A 6,196-nucleotide genomic window follows, 5' to 3' on the forward strand; every position below is an offset into this window, starting at 1 on the left:
TATTTGTCTACCATGTCTTATCAGTGGTCCCTGTATCTCCTTTCTTGTACAATCCAGAGGAATATTTTTATCAACTATTTTGTAAATGCAAGTTTTTTAGTAGATCTAGAAACATTTTTAAGAAGAAGGAAATCCCACTTCATCCCATTTTTAAGTGTAAATGCTTTTTTTAAGAGGTGAGATCATTTGCTGGTTGTTTATTTTTTTGTACAACCAGAAAATGTGGGATGTTAAAATTGTGGTGGGGCTTTGGATGTCAGTGTAACATTCCATGGGGAAAGGGACAGTTTTTATATCCCATAATACATAGTATACTTAATGACAATTTGGAGTCTTAGTCATGCATCTATGACTTGAACATTTTAAATTAAGTCTATTTTCCATGTTTTTTAGATACATAAATTAGAACATTGTTTAGTAAAATTTCTTCTTAAACATAACCACTCCCTTTTCATGGCTTTCTCCCTGTCAGAACTATGTGGATTCTGTAACATCTTTGGTCTTAGTAATCCAGTTTTCCTAATACCCTTGTTATGTGCTGTGAACAGTTGAAAATTTGAATGTGTAGTGTGTGTGATAGTAAATTGTGAAGTAGTGGGACTTAATGATGTGACAGTTTATCAACAATTGAAGATATTGGTACTTATTTTCTTCTTTATGAAAACTTTCCTCCAAATTTAAAGCTGGAAGGTCACTGGAATTTAGAAAAGAATTATAACTACATGGCTTTTTAGATTTTTGGTACGTGCATTAAGAATTGTGTACAGGTTGTTCATAATGTCTCTGTACTGGACCTTAAAACAACCAATAAAATATCAATCATGAAAGAAAAAAAAAACAAAAAAAACAATAAAGTACAACTGAACAATGATTCTCGTAGGAAGTCATCCAAGAGGAATGGAAACTTACTTTGAGGCTCATCAGTGAATATTCACTGTGGTCCAAGCCAGAAATAACCTAAACCTCCATCATGTGGTCAGTACATAAAAAAAATGATACATAGTACAGTGGAATCAGAGCTGCCTTCACAGTGGACCAAACAGTCGTGGCAAAAGGCGCTGTTAGAAGAAGGTCCCCACACCCACCTATGCTTCACGCTCACTATTGTGGAATTGTTGATAAATTTACCTTTGCAAAAAGTATTATGGATTTAATAAAGAATCGCTGACTTCATCACACTAAGTAGTCTTCAGGAGAGATTTACTTAAGTATAACCTGAATTTTATAAAAATCTTTACTCATCAATTTGTTTTAATATTCCTTTTGCCTTCATCCTCCTTCTTCGGATTAAGAACAACAGCAATACATGTTTATTTTTTTCTTCCATTTTTAATTTATCCTTTAAAATAATTATATCTTAAACTTTTGTCCTTCTGTCACTAACTCTTGTTCTCTTTGTCAAACATTCTTTTGAGGTGTTTATTTCTAGTTTCTGGAGTTCTGTGGAGGAAAGTTTAGCAGGGAAGCCTGGGCACAACACCACAGCTGTCACACGTATCTATTCCATGGAGGCTGGAAAACAGAAAGTCTATCCATTCCCCTAGCATGCTGCTGCTTCTTTACCTTCTTTCACTCTCAAATTTCGAACTATTAGTCATTCAAATTTTAGTGCAGCTTGTTGAACAATCTCCAGTTGTCTTAAAGTAAAAATTATTTGTTCAAGGAGTGTGCTTAAATGCTTACAAGCTTAGGGGATCTTTAATTCTCAACTAACAAAGAAACAACTACTCCTGGTTTTGTGCCATGTTGATATTGTTAAGTGCATGAAAGGTGACCCCAGCACATAGTGACCCAATGTGCACCAGATTAAAACCTTGCCTTATCCTGCATCATCCTCACCGTGTACTCTGACCTCAAACCCATTGTTGCAGTCATCGTGTCAATCTATCGCATTGAGAGTTTCCCTCTTATTTGTGGACTTTCTACTTCTCCAAGCATGATGTCTTTTTCCCCAAGGTTTGGCTCTTCTTTGGCTCTTATCAGCCTCTAAAGATTGAGGTTGTTAACAATTTCATCTTGCTTGGATCCACAATCAATACGCTCGGCACCAGCAGTCAGGAAATAAAAAGATGAGTCACACTGGAAAAATCTGCTGTCAAGGACCTCTTCAGAGTGTTAAAGAACAACGCTGTCAATCTAGAGACTAAGGTGCACCTATCCAGACCATGATCTTCATGATTGCTTCATATGCATCTGAGAGCTGGACGAAGACCAAGGATGACAGAAGAATTGATGCCTTTGAATTGTGGTGCTGGAAAAGAGTGTTGGACATGGTATGAATTGCCAAGAAAACAAATAGGTCAGCCCTGGAGAAGGTGAAACACTTGTTCCTTGGAAGCAAGGATTTTGAAGCTCTGTCTTACATATGTTGGGTATGTTATCAGGAGGGGCCATTTCTTAGAGAAGGATATCATGCTTGGAGGGGTGGAGGATCAGCGCAGGAGAGGAAGACCTTGGATGTGATGGACTGACAGTGACTGTGGCAATAGGGTCAGATGGGTCAGAGATGGTGAGGTTGACTCAGGATAGAGCAGGGTTTAGGGCTGTTGAACATAGGGTCGCTATGAGTTGCAGGCAACTCAATGACACATAACATATATGATTTTCCTCGTACAGACCATGGTCTTTGCAATTACTTGCTATGCATCAGAAAGCTGGACAATGACTAGGGATGATAGAAGGAGAGTTGATGTCTTTGAGCTATGGTGCAGGAGAAGAGTATTGAATATACCATGTGTGACAAGGAGAACAAAAAAGTTCATCCAGGAGAGGGTGAGACCAGGCTGTTCCTTAGAGGCAAGGATTCTGAAGCTTCATCTGACATACTTTGGACATGTTGCAAGGCGGGATCAGTCCTTGGAGACGGATGTCATGCTTGAAAGGGTGGAGGGATGGTACAGAAGAGGAAGACCCTTGGTGAGATGGATTGATTCAGTCACTGGGGTAATGGGGGTAAGTGTGTTGGAGACAATAAGATTGGCACAGGATAGAGCAGGGTTTGTGGCTGTTGTATATAGGGTTGCTGTGAGTTGCAGGCTACTCAACGACACATAACAACAACAACATATGTTTTTCCATTGTTGCACATTTTCTCCTCTCCCCTTTACCTTCCCCTTCCCCTTTCCCAGTCCATCTGAATGCACCACTTGTTCAAGATTGTTGTCATATGGCTGCACTTCTTGCAAGATAGATTTGTTTGCTATTTCGACAGCCCATGGTTTACCATCAACAACACAATTCAAAGGCATCAATTACTCATAAATCTTCCTTATTTTATCCCCAACCTTCACATGTATATGAAGCAATACATCTAGTGAATTGGTTATTTAGATTCAGGGGATATTTTTCAAAGAATATTGTCATTGTTATGTCTAGGTTTCTGGATCAGTGAGCAAAATTCCAGGGAACCTGAAATAGCTTAAAAATTATTAATTTAATTCACCTTCCACCTTTTTAAAAAAAGAAAATAACACAAACAGAATTTCTTTCAGTATACTTTTAAAAAATTGTCAAGAATTAATATTTTTCTCTGTGTAAATGTTAAGGCAGTCCTGATAATATAATCTGTCATGTGTTGGTCTGTTAACTGAAAGGTGGGAGGTTCAAATCCACCAGCCACTCTGAGAGGTAGATGATTGACATTTTCAGTCACGAAAGCTTGAGGAATGGTCACTTTGAGTTGGAGTCACTTCAACAGCTGTGGGATTGTGTTTTAGTCTTAAGTCTACACTTTCTAGGGTTAAATTTGATGGAGAAAGAGTCATGGAAAACAATAAATCATGGCAGAATATACACTTTAGCATTAAAACTTTTCTTCCTGGGTCCAATAGATTGAGGATTATAAAAGAATTCCAGCACAAAGGACAGAGGAAAGTGGAGGTAAAGAGAGGTACAAGCAATTGTTAAATGAAAATCTCAGAAATGTTTGACCACTTAAGTGAGAGAACAGACACAGAAACAAATTATCTTCAAGAAAATCAAACCAACAACAAAAAGACCTTAAACGATTGAACAAAGCCATTTAAAAAGTTTGTGCTATGATTATGTAATATCAATCAATCCAACTCATAGCTGACCTTCAATCATGTTTTCAAATTGCACAGGAGGAGATTGCACGTTTTGAAACAGCTGTTGAACCGACTGCTTTTTTTGGTTGGCAGCACAACTCCATACCCACTTTCTAAAGGCCAAAACTGATTAACAAAGAAATACCTGAAAGATTACAGAGAGAAAGGATAATAAATAGAAATGAACAACAAAGAAGGTATTCTTATCAATAGTTTTACTCTCAATTTTGATTACTGCTAACAAGATTCCCCCCCATCATCATGTTGCTGTTGTTGTTGTTAGGTGCCATCAAGTCAAGTACAACTCATAGCCACCCTGTGAACAACCAGTCTGAACTCTGTCCTCTCAAATGCCATCCTCACAATCTCTGACACACTCACGCCCTTTCCCAGCTCACCTGGTTGAGGATAATTCTCTATTTCTCTGCCCTTCCACCTTCCCAAATATAATGCCCTTTTCCAAGAAGTAACTTCTCCTAGCAACATGCTCGAAGTATGTGAGATGAATCTTCATCATCTTTGCCTCCAAAGAGCACTCTGGCTGCACCCTATCCAAGACATTTTTGGTTGTCCATGGGATACTGAGCACTCTTCTCCAACACCACAATTCAAAAGCATCAACTCTCTTTTGTATCACATCCATAGTTTACTTAATCTCCATTTCTACTGCCACACAGTTTCAGGCATCCTGTCACTGAACTGGAGAGCTAAATATCAAGAGCAATGAAAAAATAACACAGTAATGCTGCAACATTCTTAAGCGGTGAAATGACATAAAATACCAGTGTATTCTTGAGAAAAGGCAAGGATATTAGAAGAAAATGAAGACTCTAGCTGGACTTGTGACATCTTTCAAGTGTTTTAAAAATTAATAAAAAGGAAAAACATAAAAAAAAATTGATGGCATTGATTTTTTAAATCTATTTATTTTCAATATTTTTGTGTGATGTTTGAATTGTTTTCAAAGGAGTGGGGGAGAGTAAGACCAATTCCTGCGATAAACTGGCAGAAAATGGAAAAACAGAAGAAGAAAAGAGGAGCAAAGGAGAGAGAAAGGAAAATTTCTCACAGCAGAAAGATGAAGAAGAGCAACAGAGACAGTAAATGTAAGAAGATAAAGAAGAGACTAAAAGAGAAAGGGCCAGCAAGGTGTGGGAAGAGAGAGAAGGAAAGAAACTAGGGAAGAAATTCTGTGAGGAACCTACGTTTGTTGGTGATTGTGTGAGGAGAGAGAGAAGGGTATTGGAAGAGAAAATTCTGTGAGGATCCTATGTTGCAATCCTTTTTTTTTTTCCACAGAAAATATTTATTACACTGCCACATGTCACAACAAGGTCAATTCACAGATAACTAGAGTTCACTGACAGAATGATAAATCAATCCAGATTTACTGAAAGGTAAACCTTGTAGCAGGACAGGCCAACTCCCATATTAGAGCCCTGGGAAATGAGGGTTTTGCCTGTTAGAAAAGCCCCTTGCTGCCTGCAAACGTTAGTAGATTCTGGAGCCGATTTACCACATTGCCCGCTGGACCCCAGAAAGTTGCCCGTGGTCAGCCAAGTGGCGGAAGACAATGCGACTGAGCCTCCAGCGCCGCTTGACGCCACGTGGGCGGGACGTCAAAACACAGCGATTGCGGATTCTGACCGGACAGCTGTCACGGGGAAGGGCAGCAATTTCTTCATCAGCCACATCCTGAAGAGTTTTTGGCAAAATGGTATTCTTCCTGAGTGAATTTATCCGCAGCCTTTCATCTGCATATTCATAGGCCATTTTTCGTCTCTTCACATCACGCACCATTCTCTAGTCTACGTAATAACCTCGAACTTCACCTGAAGCTGATGAAGGAACCATCTGCCTGACAGTGCGAAGCAGCGAGCCCAGCATGGAGGCTGCCATCTTGTCCCTGCAATCCTTTATCAGGTGGTTCAGAAGGACTTTGATCTCATTGTAGACTTCAAAGTGATGATTAAATCAAAACCCAACCCAAATACACGACTTTCAAGTTAGCTTCAACTCATGGCGGCACTATGTGTACAGAGTAGAACTGCTTCAAAGAGATTTCTTGTCTATAACGTTTTTTTTTGTTTTGAATAAATTTTTTTATTTTGTGATTTTAATGAAAGTTT

At 38.8% G+C, this 6,196-nt stretch overlaps 1 pseudogene; it reads right to left on the reverse strand.

Annotated features, from left to right (window-relative positions):
- Positions 1 to 5,579: 5,579 nt before the first annotated feature.
- Positions 5,580 to 5,966, reverse strand: LOC102868618 (annotated as a pseudogene).
- Between the last annotated feature and the right edge of the window lie 230 nt (positions 5,967 to 6,196).

Source organism: Elephantulus edwardii, unplaced genomic scaffold, assembly GCF_000299155.1.
Source record: "Elephantulus edwardii isolate Elephantulus edwardi_28Jun2011 unplaced genomic scaffold, EleEdw1.0 scaffold00034, whole genome shotgun sequence".
NCBI classification, from domain to species: Eukaryota; Metazoa; Chordata; class Mammalia; order Macroscelidea; family Macroscelididae; genus Elephantulus; species Elephantulus edwardii.